We start from the raw sequence: 16,877 nt of genomic DNA, 5'->3' as shown, positions 1-16,877 counted from the left end.
CATCATGATGTGAAGCATGGTGGTGGCAGCATCATGATGTGAAGCATGGTGGTGGCAGCATCATGATGTGAAGCATGGTGGTGGCAGCATCATGATGTGAAGCATGGTGGTGGCAGCATCATGACATGAAGCATGGTAGTGCCAGCATCATGACGTGAAGCATGGAGGTGGCAGCATCATGATGTGAAGCATGGTGGTGGCAGCATCATGATGTGAAGCACGGTGGTGGCAGCATCATGATGTGAAGCACGGTGGTGGCAGCATCATGATGTGAAGCACGGTGGTGGCAGCATCATGATATGAAGCACGGTGGTGGCAGCATCATGATGTGAAGCATGGTGGTGGCAGCATCATGATGTGAAGCACGGTGGTGGCAGCATCATGATGTGAAGCATGGTGGTGGCAGCATCATGATGTGAAGCATGGTGGTGGCAGCATCATGATGTGAAGCATGGTGGTGGCAGCATCATGATATGAAGCATGGTGGTAGCAGCATCATGATGGAAGCATGGAGGTGGCAGCATCATGATGGAAGCATGGAGGTGGCAGCATCATGATGGAAGCATGGTGGTGGCAGCATCATGGTGTTCCTCAGCAGCAGGTCTTGTAAAGGTAGAGGGTAAATGAAATCCTGGATGACGACCTGATGATGAGACGTGGAGAAGATCAGTTTTCCATCCAGATGATGAGTTGACGCAAACAAAGATCCTCAGAGATGGTTTGAAGACAACAAGGAGGAAGTTCTGGAGGAGTCAGAGTCCAGACCTCAGTCCAACTGAGAACTAGAAAAGTTCTGTTGACTCAGGATCCCTGAGGAACCTGACAGAGTTTAACAGATTATCAAGAAGGAGGTAGAACGTTCAGACTGATGGAGACCAAGAAGATCAGAAGGTTCATCTACTAAACACTGAGTGGAAGGAGGAGAACACTGGTGGAATCACTGATTTATGTTTTATAATTCTAATTCACCCTCGTGTCGTCCTGCGGGTCAAAATTGACTTTGAACATTTTTTTGATGGAAAAAAAGAAATGTTAAAACTGTTTCTTAAGAACATTCACATAAAAATCAACCAAAATCCAGCAAATTTCACTGGATTTTGGTTGGTTTTTATATGAATGTTCTTAAAGAAAATATTACAAGTTTTACTGATATATATGGAATCACTTTAGATATTTTTAGGATTTTTTTGGAAGATTTTTACTCATTTTTGGAAAATATTTACAAGAATTTTCTTGCCAAATTTGGGGGATTTAAAAAAAAAATAATAATAATAAAACTTTTAAGGGAAACTTTTAAGGAAATCTTGAAATTTTCTTCCTGGAAGTTTTGCAAAGTTTCAGGAATTTGGGGAATTTTTTTGCTGAATTTTTGGATTTTTTTCAGACGAGGAAACAATATTTTTTGGTGCCCGTAAATGAGGACAACAGGAGGGTTAACTGACAGTTTGTAGGAATCAGTTTTTACTTTGACAGGAAAGACTCGTATTTTGTAAATTCTCCAAACTACAGAACAAACAGATGAAAGTAGAACCTTCAGATGTTCCTGGGGGTAGATGGAGGACAGACAGTCAGTCACACACTTCATTTACTTGAAGTTTTAATCTAATTATTGGCTCTTTTGGGGGGGTCCTTTTTGTCTCAGCAGGCCGGGTGCTGGGGTGTCTCTGACAAAGACCCCGTCCACAAACATTTAGTCCCGTGTTCTGGTGTCATTTAGTAGCGGTGGGGGGGTCTTGAATGCAGCAGCAGCAGATGGAAACCAGATTAGGCCACCCGTCACCCCCGTCCTCCACACTGCTGCCTTTCTCCTCTACAAAAGTTCCTATCTGCCCCCACCTGCCCCCATCGGCCCCGCTAAGCCTCTTTTATTGCTCATTTGAACAAGATGAAGACGAAGCAGCGCCTCCTTGGCCAGAAAACAGCAGTAATGAATTCATGGGCTACAGAGGCCTTGATCCTCCGCCGCCCCCCACCGCCGCCGGGGGAGGGGCACCATTGTTCAGGAGTATATAGGCTTGTCTATTACACACACACACACACACACACACACACACACACACACACACACACACTCTGAAAAGACCATTTATCGTTAAAGAGCCATTTGATGGACCCCCCCCATAAACACACTTTCATTCAGCATCACTCAGTTACAGAAAACGACAACAGAAGGTGGAGAGTCGACACAAAGACGCCGTGAAATTCAATTAGCAGCTCAGAACAGCGAAACAACTGCAGCCGGAGGACACCTCGCCATAGGGGGACCACCAAGTCCAATCAGAACCAGGTCCTGTCAGAACCACATAAGATTAGAGCCAGGTCCAGTCAGAACCAGGTCCAGATAGAACCAGGTCCAGTTAGAACCAGGTTCAGTCAGAACCAGGTCCAGTTAGAACCAGGTTCAGTCAGAACCAGGTCCAGTCAGAACCAGGTCCAGAACCAGGTCCAGTTAGAACCAGGTCCAGTACCAGGTCCAGTTAGAACCTGGTCCAGTTAGAACCAGGTCCAGACAGAATCAGGTCCAAATAGAAACAGGTCCAGTCAGAACCAGGTCTAGTTAGAACCAGGTCCAGTACCAGGTCCAGTTAGAACCTGGTCCAGTTAGAACCAGGTCCAGTCAGAACCAGGTCCAGTTAGAACCAGGTCCAGATAGAACCAGGTCCAGGTTTCATCTATGTTCTGTTTAAATGTGGATCTTTAATGTTTCTAAGAACTGAATCTGGCATTAAAACGAAGTAAAAACCAAAATATTTCCATCTGAATGAGAACTTTAAAAAGTATTTGAATGAAACCAGTAAAACCTGTGAAACCAGTGAAACCAATGAAACCAGTGCAGCCGCCTGCAGTCCCACCAATTGCTGTGTTTCTGAGGACCTGTGAGAGTCCTCACAGCGATACAAAGCCCAGCAGGTCTTGATGTCAGAGCCTTTTCCTGCCGGTTCCTGACCCTGCAGACGCATTGACCTCCGGTTTTCTTCCTCCATAATCATATGATAATAACGTTCTGAAAGAGAACCCGCCTCCTGAATGCAGCCTTTCAGGAGAACATTCTCCGCTGGAGGACAAAGTCAGGAGCTTCAATAGGTTCACTTTCTCTGCTGGAAAATATTCATGGCTGCTTTTATTGTGTCGAGGCTGCAAATGAAAGTGTGATGTGAGGTGTGATTCTAAAGAGCTGCAGCTGAGAGTCGCTGGGGCGCCTCCTACAGGCCGCTCAGAGCATTACAGCCCTACAGTTTATTTCAAATAGTCTGGTTCAACTGCCATTTATCAGCTGTAATTAATGGATCTATCACTGATTGACATGTCATTCACTGATTGGTTCAGAAAATATTAGTTATAAAACTATTTTTGAGTTGTGAGATTAAGAAAATTCAGAATATTTCTCTGTTTTCTTTAACTGAAAGTCTGTTTATTGACTACTAAATGTTAATAAAACTGAAGCCAATTACTGTTTATGACATGTTTTGGTGTCATTAAGCTGAATCCACTCAGGAAAAGATGAACATTCATTAATAACAGGCTGCAGAACACAAGATTTAAGTTGATTACATGTAAAATAAACCAGTTTCAACTAGTTCCCTTTTCATTTTTTAGATGGAGGTAAATGTTCTGAACAAAACTAAATATTTCTATACAGTCAGACCAAAAACAAAGAAAATAAATACTAATACCACGTCTAAAACTAGTCCAAACCAGTTCAAACCAGTCCAAAACCAGTGCAAACCAATGCTAATCAGTTCAAACCAGTACAAAACCAGTGCAAACCAGTCCAAAACTAGTCTGAACCAGTCAAAAACTAGTCCAAGCCAGTAAAAAACAGTCCCAAACTAGTCCACACCAGTACAACCTACTCCAAACCAATCAAAACCAGTCCAAAACTAGTCCAAACCAGTACAAAACTAGACCAAAACCAGTAAAAAACTAGTCCAAAACTAGTCCACACCAGTACAAAACTAGACCAAAACCAGTCCAAAACTAGTTCAAAATCAGTAGAAATCAGTCCAAAACTAGTCTGAACAAGTCCAAACCAACCCAAAACCAATCCAAACCAGTAAAAACTACCCTAAACCTTGTCCAAACCTTTCCAAATCAGTCCAAAACTAGACCAAAACCAGTTTAAAACCAGTCCAAACCAGTATTAATGTCATATTAATCTACAGAAGAGGACCTGAGCTACAGACCTGCTGGTTCTCAGCAGTGGTTGTTACTCAGAGTTCTATAGAACCTGTTGTGGGTCTGCAGAGGTTCTGCTGTTAGAACGTCTGAGTAGAACCACCAGCTGCTCTTTGTTCTGTGACAAAACACCGAGTGTCGAGTTGTGTTCAGGGTCACACCGTAAAAAACAGTCCATCTGTCTGCAGGAACGAACCCAGCTGAGGCCCGCCGAGGGTGTGTGTGTGTGTGTGTGTGTGTGTGTGTGTGTGTGTGTGTGTGTGTGTGTGTGTGTGTGTGTGTGTGTGTGTGAGTGTGTGTGTGCGTGTGTGAGTGCGTGTGTGTGTGTGTGTGTGTGTGTGTGTGTGTGTGAGTGTGTGTGTGTGTGTGTGTGTGTGTGAGTGTGTGTGTGTGCGTGTGTGTGTGTGTGTGTGTGTGAGTGTGTGTGTGCGTGTGTGAGTGCGTGTGTGTGAGTGTGTGTGTGTGTGAGTGTGTGTGTGTGTGTGTGTGTGTGTGTGTGTGTGTGTGTGTGTGTGTGTGTGTGTGAGTGTGTGTGTGTGTGTGTGTGTGTGTGTGTGTGTGTGTGTGTGTGTGAGTGTGTGCGTGCGTGTGTGTGTGTGTGTGTGAGTGTGTGAGATTCTTATGGGGACAAAAACAACCAGCTGGTCCTCATAAATGCAGTGATTCAGTTTCAGTTTAACTTAGTTTAAGTGTCTCCAGAGGACTCAGTGATGGAAACAAACCTACGGTTATGAGGACCAATATAATAATAATAATAATAATAATAATAATAATAATAATAATAATAATAATAATAATAATAATAATAATAATAATAATAACACCAATAATAATAATAATAATAATAATAATAGTAATAATAAATTAAAAGTCCCTAAAAATATTTAAGAAGCAAAAAATACATTAAAAGTTACAAAAAGGCTAAATAAATAAATATCAATCGAAAAAATGAACATTAAAATGAAATATTAATTTATATAAAATGCAACTATACATTTTTAAATGTCAAATTATAAAATATACAAAAGGTAAAGGAAAACATACGACACGAGTTCATTAACCCTAGTGTCATATTGCGGCTCAAAATTGACCCGTTTTAAAGTTTGAAGATGTTGAAAAAAAAATATTTTCACAGTGAAACTTCTGATGTCCACATTTCCAACATTCTGGAGAAATTTTTGAACATTTTCAAACAAATCAAACAAAATCCAGCGAATTTTGCTGGATTTTGGTTGATTTTTTTGTGAATGTTCTTCAAGAAAATATTAGAAGTTTTGCTAATATACATGGAATCACTTCAGATATTTTTAGGATTTTTGTTGGAAGATTTTTACTCATTTTTTGAAAATATTTACAAGAATTTTCTTTCCAAATTTGGGGGATTTTTTTTATATAAAGCTTTTAAGGAATTATTGGAATTTTCTTCCTGAAGATTTTGCAAATTTTCAGAAATTTGGGGAATTTTTTTGCTGAATTTTTGGATTTTTTTCAGACAAGGAAACAATATTTTTTGGTGCCTGTAAATGAAGACAACAGGAGGGTTAAATTTTTTTTTTAAAAACAAACAAAAAAAACACCATGCGTGAACGACTGAAAACGTAAAAATATTAATAAAGTTTAAAATTCAACCTGGTGGAGGCTTCAGATCCGACTGTAGAGATCAGATCAGAACCATCAGAACCAGGTTCTAATTAATAGAGATCTACTTTCTGTCTAATGTAAATCAGTTATCGATCAGAGTTCCTGTGAAGGTGGATCCAGTTTTCTGAGAACTTCTCTGACCTTCCTCCTCCTCCTCCTCCTCCTCTCCAGACACACCTGAGCTCTTTGTGTTTCCTGCTTTTGTTGCAGCTGCTGCTGATGAAAATGTGATTTCTTTTGTTTCATTTCTTTCCTTTCGTTTGGTTTTGTTTTGCGGCTGCAGCCTGAAGGTCTGTCAGTTCCTTTCAGATCCTCTCTGTTCTTTTGTTCTTGTTCTGTTGATTTTCCTCCAAACAATGATGTCGTGTTTTTTCCGTCTGGATGTTTCTATTTATTAACAGAAAACCATCGTTACCTCCAGCAGCTTCACCTGAACGCTCAGCAGAGAGCAGCTTCTTCCTGAAACACGAGTTTGTCTCTTCGATGTTCGAGTCTCACAAGAATCTTTGGTTCCTCTGATTCTACAAACCCAGACGTGGATCCGATGTTTACCTGTTTATGTTTACCTGTTGATGTTTACCTGGTTACCTGTTGATGTTTACATGTTTACCTGTTCGAGCAGCTGTTTACACGCAACGATCTGATTGGCTGTCAGCTGCTGATGTTACAGTTGTGTAGTTTTTCACTCCATCACTGATGAAGCTCAGACAGACAGACAGACAGACAGGTTACAGATGGACAGACAGACAGACAGACAGGTTACAGATGGACAGACAGACAGACAGACAGGTTACAGATGGACAGACAGACAGACAGACAGACAGGTTACAGATGGACAGACAGACAGACAGGTTACAGATGGACAGACAGACAGACAGACAGACAGGTTACAGATGGACAGACAGACAGACAGACACAGACAGACAGACAGGTTACAGATGGACAGACAGACAGACAGACAGACAGACAGGTTATAATTTATCTCGGTCATTTTTAAACGTCCTTTTTAGAAACGACTCAGTGATGAATTCAGCTACAGATCCATTAGAAACCCCCACTGAGACACACACACACACACACACACACACACACACACACACACACACACACACACACACCGTGGAGGGGGTGGTTGTCTCTCTCAGGCTCTCAGGTCAATTGGCAGCTAATTAGTGGACAAGCGCTCACGTTTGATTGGACAATTATCCAATTAGTTTGAGAGGACAGGAAGTGATGACATCACCACTGCAGGTACACAATAGATACACAACAGGTACACAACAGACACACAACAGACACACAACAGACATACATGTTTTCCTCCTTATTTCCGTCTTCTTGTTGATCACAATGTGTCTAGTTTACTTCCTGCTGTTTTCAGGTGAATTCTTCTGATTTGAATTTTTATGTTTCCTGATAAGTCGTTAAATCAGAATGTTTGCTTTCAGACCTTTAAAGATCAAAACGACTGTTTGAGTCCAGAAAATGAGGAGCTGTGGTTCCCTGATGATTGATTATTGGAGGCTGATCGGTGGCCTGGAGGTGATCGGAGCCTTCATCTCCTCCTCTTCCTCTAATTGCATGGTAGAGCTGAGGAGCGCTGGATTCGCAGCGCGGGGCGTCCAGGAGGAGGCAACCTGTCATTTAGCTCCGTGGCTCCCAGACGTTCGCTGGCAGGAAGCCGCACATTTTCCCAGCATGCAGCGGGCCAGAGTGGACCAGGCCTCGCCACGGTGGGCGAGTAATGGCGGCTAACGCACACACACACACGCAGAAACACACACACACACACACACACACACACACACACACACACACACACACACACACACACAGACACACACGCAGAAACACACACACACACACAGACACACAGACACACACACACACACACACACAGACACACACACACACACACACACACACACACACACACACACACACACAAACACACCCACACACACACACACACACACACACACACTCTGGTCTCGGCGGGATGCTGTCAGGCTGAAGGGGATCATTTTAGGATCATTCTGCTGCTTTTTCTCTGGAGGTGAATGAATTCTTTGTGCCTGAATTGAGCAGCAGGTTCAACTGACAGCTTCCTTTCAATTACGCCATTTTCACAGCAAACAGGAGGAAAAAAGAAAATCACTTAGAGGAGAACAATGTGGACGTCAGGAGGTCGACGGCGTTCAAAGAATTACAGCATTTAAATACAGACTGAAGGATTCTGAGGAAACGAAGACAAGAAACATGAGTTCCTGTTGTTGGTTCAGTTTTCTGTGGCAATTTTAGTCACTGTTTAAACCGGTTTTAACTGGTTTAAATTGTAGAAATCAACTGGACTTCTGTTGGAGGTTCTTGAAGACGTTTCACCTCTCTGAAGAAACGAAGCCAAAAAACATGAGTTCCTGCTGTTGGTTAGGTTGTCTGTGGCATTTTTAATCACTGTTTAATCTAGTTTAAACCCATTTTAACTGGTTTAAACCAGTTTAAACTGTAGAAATCGACTGGACTTTTGTTGTATGTTCTCATGTCTCAGAGAGGTGAAACGTCTTCAAGAAGCTACAACAAAAGTCCAGTTGATTTCTACTGAAGCTCCTACCATCGCTGTTTAAACTGGTTTTAAGAGGTTTGAACTGGTTTTAAACTGCAGAAATCTGTAGGACTTTTGTAGTAGGTTTTTCGAAGCCAAAAAACACAAGTTCCAGCTGTTGGTTCAGTTTTCTTTGGCAATTTTAGTCACCGTTTAATCCGGTTTTAACCGGTTTAAACCAGCTTAATCCATAGAAATCAACTGGACTTCTGTTGGAGATTTTTGAAGACGTTTCACCTCTCAGAGAAGGTGAAATGTCTTCAAAAACCTCCAACAGAAGTCCAGTTGATTTCTTCTGAAGCTGTTACCATTACTGTTTTAACTGGTTTTAACTGGTTTTAAACTGGTTTTAAACTGCAGAAATCAAATGGACTCCTACAAAAGTCAAGCTGTTTCCTACTGAAGCTCCTACCACACTGTTTATCTGCGTTTCCTGCCGCTGCTTACTCGTGTTTCTGTTCTATTCTGTTGTTTTATGATTTATTATTTCCATTAAGAAGGAAGAAATTCCACAGATGAACCTTGACAAGGAACACCTGTGAAGTGGAAACATTTCAGGTTCTACCTCATGAAGCTCATCCAGAGAATACCAAGAGTGTTCAAAGCAGGACTCACAGCAAAGAATCAAACACAACGGACAGATTTTCAGTCATTGTTGGTCATTTTTAATTCAAACTGAATCATTTTGAACAAACTCTGAGTTTCTTGGGACTTGTTAAGGGTTATCTGGGACTTCTTTTGGGTCTTTTATGACAAGATTTAACTAATTTTGGACATATTTTGAGTCATTTTGTACAATTTTTAACACGTTCTGGGACATTGTGAGTAATTCTGAACAAGTTTCAAGTCATTGTGGGCTAATTTCAACTGGTTTTACAAGTTAGTTTGGACAGATTTTCAGTCATTATTGGCAATTTTTAATTCACCTTGAATCATTTGAAGAATCTAAAATACAAAACATGTTTTGATTTATTTCACACTTTGTTTCCTACATAATTCCAGATGTATTCATTTATAGTTTGATGTCTTCAGTGAGAATGGAAATAGTCATGAAGATAAAGAAAAACCAGGAAATGATTGTTTCTAAAGCTTTGACTGCATTAGACAGACAAAAATACAAATGTTTATTTGTTTATTGTTTACAAGAAACAACTACCAAAACTAAATTCTACCAAAATGACCCAATACAAAAAAATCTTATTTTATGGAACCAAACAATTTAAAGTTTTTAAGTTTTTAATGGTTTTTAGGATTTGTTTATTACTACAAATATATATATATATATGTATATATATATGTATATATATATATATATATATATATATATATATATATATATATATATATATATATATATATATATATATATATACACAGCTGAAACTTAGCTTAACAGGCTAAACTTGGATAAATCTTTCACAAAGACTGAATCTTAAATTTGCAGAATTAAAATCAACAGTTTCTGTCCAAAAGATTGTTTCACCTCAACAAGACATACAGATCATATATATATATATATATATATATATATATATATATATATATATATATATATATATATATATATATATATATATATATATATATATATGTGTATATGTATATATATATATATATATATATACGTGTATGTGTGTTGGATAAAGACAGTTGACAGGATAATCATTGAGGAAATCATCGTTGACACCGAAATGCCAACCTGAAGCCGTTCGGAGTGTATTTCTGAGAGTGTGTTAGTGTGTGTGTGTGTTTCTGAGAGTGTGTTAGTGTGTGTATAATGTATGTGTGTGTTTCTGAGTGTGTATAATGTAGAGTGTGTTCTCTCCTCTGACTGACGGCGTCATTGTGAGGCGTTTAGAGTCTCAGTGGGTTCAGACTAATTATGTTGTTCAGGTAGACGGACGTCAGAGCAGCTTTCAGCCCAGAATAACCTCAGAACAGAAACAAAGAGACGGAGCAGAGTCAAGTTAGCTCAGAGAACAAGATAAATATCCAGAAATCACAGTTTAATCATTTATTTATTGATTTAAACTGAACTGATTAAATCATTCTAACATTTATTCTTCTTTCGCTGTTTGTGTTTCTGGATGTGATTTAATTTCATCTTCACTGTTTTCTTGTCTTTCTGTGTTTTTGAACAGTTTGTGTTTTTAGTTGCTGGTTCTTGTGTTTTCCTCAGCAGAACCAGGACTTTGGTTCCACTCTTTTCTTATTTCTCTCTTCTTTTCTTTCTATCCACATTTCATTCCTTTGTTTCTTCATCACTTCTTCTCTTCTTCTCCTCCAACGTCTCTCCTTCCTTAACTCCCTTTCTTTCCTCTTTCAGTTGTCATTGGACCCTTGTCGATGTTTCCCTCCTCTTTTAGCTCTTCCTCATCCACTCCTGCTGATCTTCCTTCTTTTATTGCTTCTCTTACGGTTCTGTTCACTCTGAACATGTTTGAATCGTTGTTTTTAATCGTGGTTTTGAATCTCTCAGCACTGTGAGTGTTTGTTCACTAAAAGCCCGCTGAGTGTCGAAGGCCGAAGCTTCGTCCTTGTTCTGATTGTTCCTCGCCGATAATGACTTCCTCCTCATTTGGGGACAAACAAACACTCGGCGGTACCTGCGGAACATTCAAATGCAGATCAGAGTGAATTAAAAGCTGCTGGCCTTGTGTCGGCAGCAGGTGGATAAATGCAGCTCGGCTTTTATCGCTGAGACGCAGGACGAGCTGCAGGAGATGAGTCCATTCAGGCTAATGAAGACTCAGCCTCGGCCAATCAGAACGCAGCCTCACATCAACAATGGAGCCGACATTTATCCTCAAACCAACGTCTCACTGGTGTCTTCTGCTGCTGATTTCAGTCAGGTGGAACTTCTAGTATCAGAAGCTGTTTATGAGGTTTCAGTTTCTATTTATTTTCCTGTTAAATAGTCTTTAATTCACTGTGAACTCAGATTCACGTTCATGTTTAGTCACATTTATCTGGTGTTTTTAGATGCTGTTTACCCTCCTGTTCAACCATAAACCCTAAACAACAACAATAATAATAATAATGCAGTCCACTTCACCACATTCTAAAACTAAAAGTAGAATTTACAGCTTTTGATATGAAACTAGAATGATTGAATCCAAATCAGCAGCTGAACTTGATAAAACTTCAGATTCTGTAAATATATTTTATTAGATTTATGTTAAAGTGCTTCAGATTAAAAAGTAAATCAGGTTTTTATTCAGTCAGATTCAGCAGCTGGAGCTGATCAATCTGATCATTGATCCATCTGATCACTGATCAATCAGCTCCAAACACAGAACCTGATTCACACCAAAGTCCATTTAAAAAGTGTTAAATTTAAACTGAATCAGGTCAACAGAGTTAGCTAGCAGCAGAGTAAACTAACAGCACATAGTTAGCTAGCAGTTCAGTTAGCTAGCAGTCCAGTTAGCTACCTAGCAGCAAAGTTAGCTAGCAGCAGAGTTAGCAGAGTTAGCTACTGCATTATAACTGTCTGGTTAATTCTAAATATTCGGTTTGTTTTTACTTAATTAGCTAAACCAGTCACTGACTTTAATTAAATAATGAACCAATGATCCTGGAACCTTTCTAACATCATTATCAAGATGGCGGCGCGGGTGGACGCAGCGGCTTTGTGCTCCCACCTTCAGTGCTTAGTTTTGTTATTTGTTTTGTATGTCCTGCTCATTCCAACTGCTTTCTGTCGGACTAACATCACCTATAGCTGACAGGCCCTGTTAAAAATCGGAGTTTCGTGCGAGGTGAGTATAACAGCGGAGTCCTCTCGTTCATTCAAGTGACTCCGGTAAGAACAAAGGAGGAGGTCTGTGTATCTACATCAACAACAACTGGTGCAGCAACACAGTGACTGTAGCCAGCCAGTGTTCCCCAGATTTGGAATACTTGACTGTGAAATGCCGCCCGTTCTACCTTCCTCGGGAGTTTACTGGGGTCATGCTAACCGTTGTTTACATTCCACCGGATGCTAATGCTAGCGCGGCCCTCGGACTGCTACACAACAACATTAGCCTGCAGCAAAACCAACATCCAGACGCGGTGCACATCATCGCGGGTGATTTCAATCACGTGGATTTAAAATCAGCGCTCCCCAAACTCCATCAGCATGTAAAGTGTGCAACAAGAGGAGCCAACACACTGGACAAGGTTTATACCAACATCAAGCTGGACTACAGGGCCAGACCTGCACCACACTTAGGCAGGTCGGACCACATCTCCCTACAATTAATCCCTACATACACCCCCCACCGAAAATCCACCCCCACCCTCACTAAGACCATCAGGACGTGGCCAGATGGTGCTTCTCAGCAGCTGCAGGACTGTTTCAACAGCACTGACTGGGACATCTTTGAGGACGTGGACCTGGATCTATTTATGGACACTGTGCTGTATTACATCAAGAACTGTGTGGACACAGTCACAGTGGAGAAACGCATCCGAGTATACCCCAACCAGAAACCATGGATGACCAGAGAGGTGAAGCAGCTGCTGAAGGACAGAAACACGCCTTCAAAACTGGTGACAGGGCACTCTACAGCACAGCCCGCGCCAGCCTGAAGAGAGGCATCAGGAAGGCCAAGATGGACTTCAGGAGGAGGATCGATGAACACTTGGATAGCAACAACAGCAGGCAGGCATGGATGGCGGTCCAGCACCTCACCAACTACAGACCCGGCATCAGAGCTGCTGAGGGCGACGCTGAGATGGCAGAACTCAACCTCTTCTTTGCCCGCTTCGAGACTGAACCACCAGGAGCAGCCACGTTGCCACCAGTGGCCGGGAGGAACCCCGTCCTCACAGTGGTGGTGCACAAGGTGAGGCGCATGCTGAGGGGGGTCAACCCACGGAAAGCAACAGGACCCGACGGTGTCTCAGGGCGGGTTTTGAAAGACTGTGCAGACCAGCTCGCTGGAATCTTCACCAGGATTTTCAACCTGTCACTGACACAGTCTGCAGTCCCATCCTGCCTGAAGACCTCCACTGTCATCCCCATACCCAAGAATCCAACTCCAACTAGCCTTAATGACTACCGGCCTGTGGCGCTCACACCAGTGGTGATGAAGTGCTTTGAAAAACTGGTTAGGAGTCACATCATGACCTTCATAACCCCCAGCTCGGACCCATACCAGTTTGCCTACAAGGCAAACAGATCAACAGAGGACGCTGTGAACGCAGCACTACACACAGCACTGTCCCACCTGGAGAAACGAGGTAACTACACCCGCCTTCTCTTTGTGGATTATAGTTCGGCGTTCAATACAATCCTCCCACACGGTCTCGTGAGGAAACTGCTGGACCTCGGTCTACCTCACTCCACATACCTCTGGATAAAGGACTTTTTGACAGAGCACCCACAGAGGGTCAGGATTGGCCCCCACAACTCCACACCGGTTCCCCTCAAGGCTGTGTGCTGAGCCCCCTGCTCTTCACCCTCTACACTTCAGAGTGCACCCCCATCCACACCAGTAACACCTTCATCAAGTATGCGGACGATACCACAGTGGTCGGCTGCATCACAGGAGGTGATGAGTCTGCTTACCGGGATGAGGTGCAACAGCTGACTGTGTGGTGTAGGGACAATAACCTGCTCCTGAACACATCCAAAACAAAGGAGCTCATCATAGACTTCAGTAATAACAAAACAGACTTTCAGCCCATTCTCATTGGTGGTACCTGTGTAGAAAGGGTCAGTGACTTCCGCTTTCTGGGAGTCCACATGGAGGAGAAGCTGACCTGGAATAAGAACACTACACAGCTGGTAAAGAAGGCACAAAAAAGACTCCACTTCCTGAGAATCCTCAGGAAGAACAACATCAGCCAGAGACTGCTTGTGTCCTTTTACTGCTCCACCATGGAGAGCATCCTCACCGACTGCCTCTGTACATGGTTTGCCAGCTGCACAGTGGCAAACAGGAAAGAACTCCAGAGGGTCACCAAAATGGCTGAGAAGGTCATTGGGTGCCCTCTACCCACACTGGAGGACCTTCATGGCTCCTACTGCCTCAGAAGAGCCAACACCATCCTGAAGGACTCCAACCACCTGGGCCACTTCCTGTTTGAGCTACTGCCATCGAGCAGACGGTACAGGGCCATCAAAACCTGGACAAATAGACTTAAAAACAGCTTTTTTCCAACAGCTGTAAGAGCCCTAAACAACACGGGTCCGTAATATGTGCAATACATGCAACTGTCACTACCTCGTGCAAAATTCAATATTCATCCTGTATATACGAACTACAGTTTTTCTCTGCTCTTATGTAAATACCTCAACCTGTGTTCTAATGGTGCCTTTTTAATTTCAATCCATCTTGTCATTTTGTGTTTTTGTTTTTATTATTACAAAGCTTTTATATATATTTTGTATTTTGCACTGTATGGCCTGCACCTTACCTTTCGTTGCACTTGTTGCAATGACAATAAAGTGAATCTGAATGTGAATCTGAACATCCAGCTGCTGCGTCAGAGATTAATCCTGATTCCAACGATTGGCAGCTTTAAATCTCTCTGATGGACGACAAGTTTTCTTTTCAACCGTTTCTAAGTTCAGGAAAAACTGATGAAAGCGTTTGAACCATTGATTAGATTTGTGGCTGATGGTTTAGAAACGTTCATATCAGTGGAACGTTATTTAACAGACTTCTGTCTGTCAGTAAATTAACTTATGGGGAAATAATGAAATAATAAACTGTAGCTGCTGACCTGTTAGCGCCGTTAGCTCGTCTGCTAACCAGATCATGATGACCTCCAATATGGCCGCCGTCCTCTGCAGGTGGGCGGAGCTGCTGGTCTGAGGTCAGTGCTGGTCGATATTCAATCAGATCAGTGAGGCGGAAACGAGAGCAAAGAGCTCAGATCAGCCGGAGCAAACGGAACCCATGGAGGACAGAGGTTCTAGTTTTATTCTGTTGTTTACTCTGTTGTTCAGACATGTTCCGTCACATCACGAGGTTCTTCTCATGAAAATCCTTCTTCAGTGAAACCATTAAAAATGTGAAACGTTTTTACAATTAGATCCAGAAAACGTTCCACTTTGTTCTATTTTCAACCTCTGATCATTAAAACTGTGTTCTCTGCTGGATCCCATCGTTTTGTTCTGTCTGTTCTCACCAAGATCTGGTTATCTGGTTCCACGGTTCAATGAAGTGGTTCTAGACTTCATATAGAAGGTTCTAGATTTTATGTATAAGGTTTTGGCAGTTCTATAGTTTATTTAGGACGGTTTGGTGTTTATTTGTGAAGTTTAGGAGATTCTAGAGTTGATTTAGGGGGTTCTAGAGATCAGTTTGGAGAGTTCAGCTGGGGGGAGGCGGGGTTCTAGATTTTTTTTCAAGAGGTTCTAGAGTTCATTCAGAAAGCTGAGGTATTTCTAGGATTCAGTTTGGTGGTTTTACATTTTTAGGAGGTTCTAGGGTTCATTTATGATGGTCTAGAGTTGATCAAGAAAGTTCTAGAGCTTAGTCTAGTAGCTGTGATGGTTCTTCAGTTCTTTAGTTCTTCAGGAGGTTCTAGAGTCAACATTTCTAAAATATTTCATCGAAATTAATCTGATTTCTGAATCCAGCTATGAAAATAATTCAATCATAATTAATGAACCGATCTGTCGTTTTCTAACTAAAGGTTCATTGATTCTGGATTCAACTCTAAATAAACATTAGTGACTTTAATATTTCATAACTTTAATATTTATTTACAGAATCTATGAATCAGATCAAGCCTTAAATCTGATCTGACAGCTGCTTTCAGTTCAAACGTTTCACTGATTATTAATAATTAATCTGCTGCTTTTAAACAGATGAAGACAATACATAATAACTAGACTTAAATCTGTTGATCAAATAAAACTCCAGAATATAAAAGACTAAAGAGAATGAATGTGAAGAACTGCAGTAAAACTGAACGTTTAATAAATCATTTGATCCTCAGGTTTGAATCTTTTATTTCACTTTTCAGATTAAATGTTTGAACAGAATCCATCTGAACAGCAGCAGTGCCACCTGCTGGTTCCCTGCAGCTCTGCAGGAGTTTAAGGAATAAAACCTGAAAACGTTTCTCATAAAACCAGATAATATTTAATATTTCATAAACAGCTGATGAATGTTAGGGTTAGGGTTAGGGCTAAACGTCTGAAATATTAGAAAACCAGAAATAAAGAACTGAGTTGGTTTTTATCTGGTTTTAAATTCATTCATGATCTGTTGGTTTTACTGAAGATCTCTGGAGTTTAAACAGAACAAAAACAACAACAATAATAATAATAATTATTGTTATTATCATTATTATTATTATTCAGTTTTCTCTGTCTGATCTTCTTTATTTCAGGTTGAAGTTTTTTCCAAACGTCTAAATTTGATCATTTCTAACTAAACTCTTGTTTTGTAATTCGGTTCCACAACAAGAACCAGACCTTTACTCTTTAAAGAACCAAAAAACAACATTTTCC

This window comes from Amphiprion ocellaris, chromosome 6, assembly GCF_022539595.1.
Source record: "Amphiprion ocellaris isolate individual 3 ecotype Okinawa chromosome 6, ASM2253959v1, whole genome shotgun sequence".
Taxonomy (NCBI): domain Eukaryota; kingdom Metazoa; phylum Chordata; class Actinopteri; family Pomacentridae; genus Amphiprion; species Amphiprion ocellaris.
The sequence above is the reverse complement of the archived record's forward strand: the minus strand, read 5'-3'. Positions refer to the sequence as shown.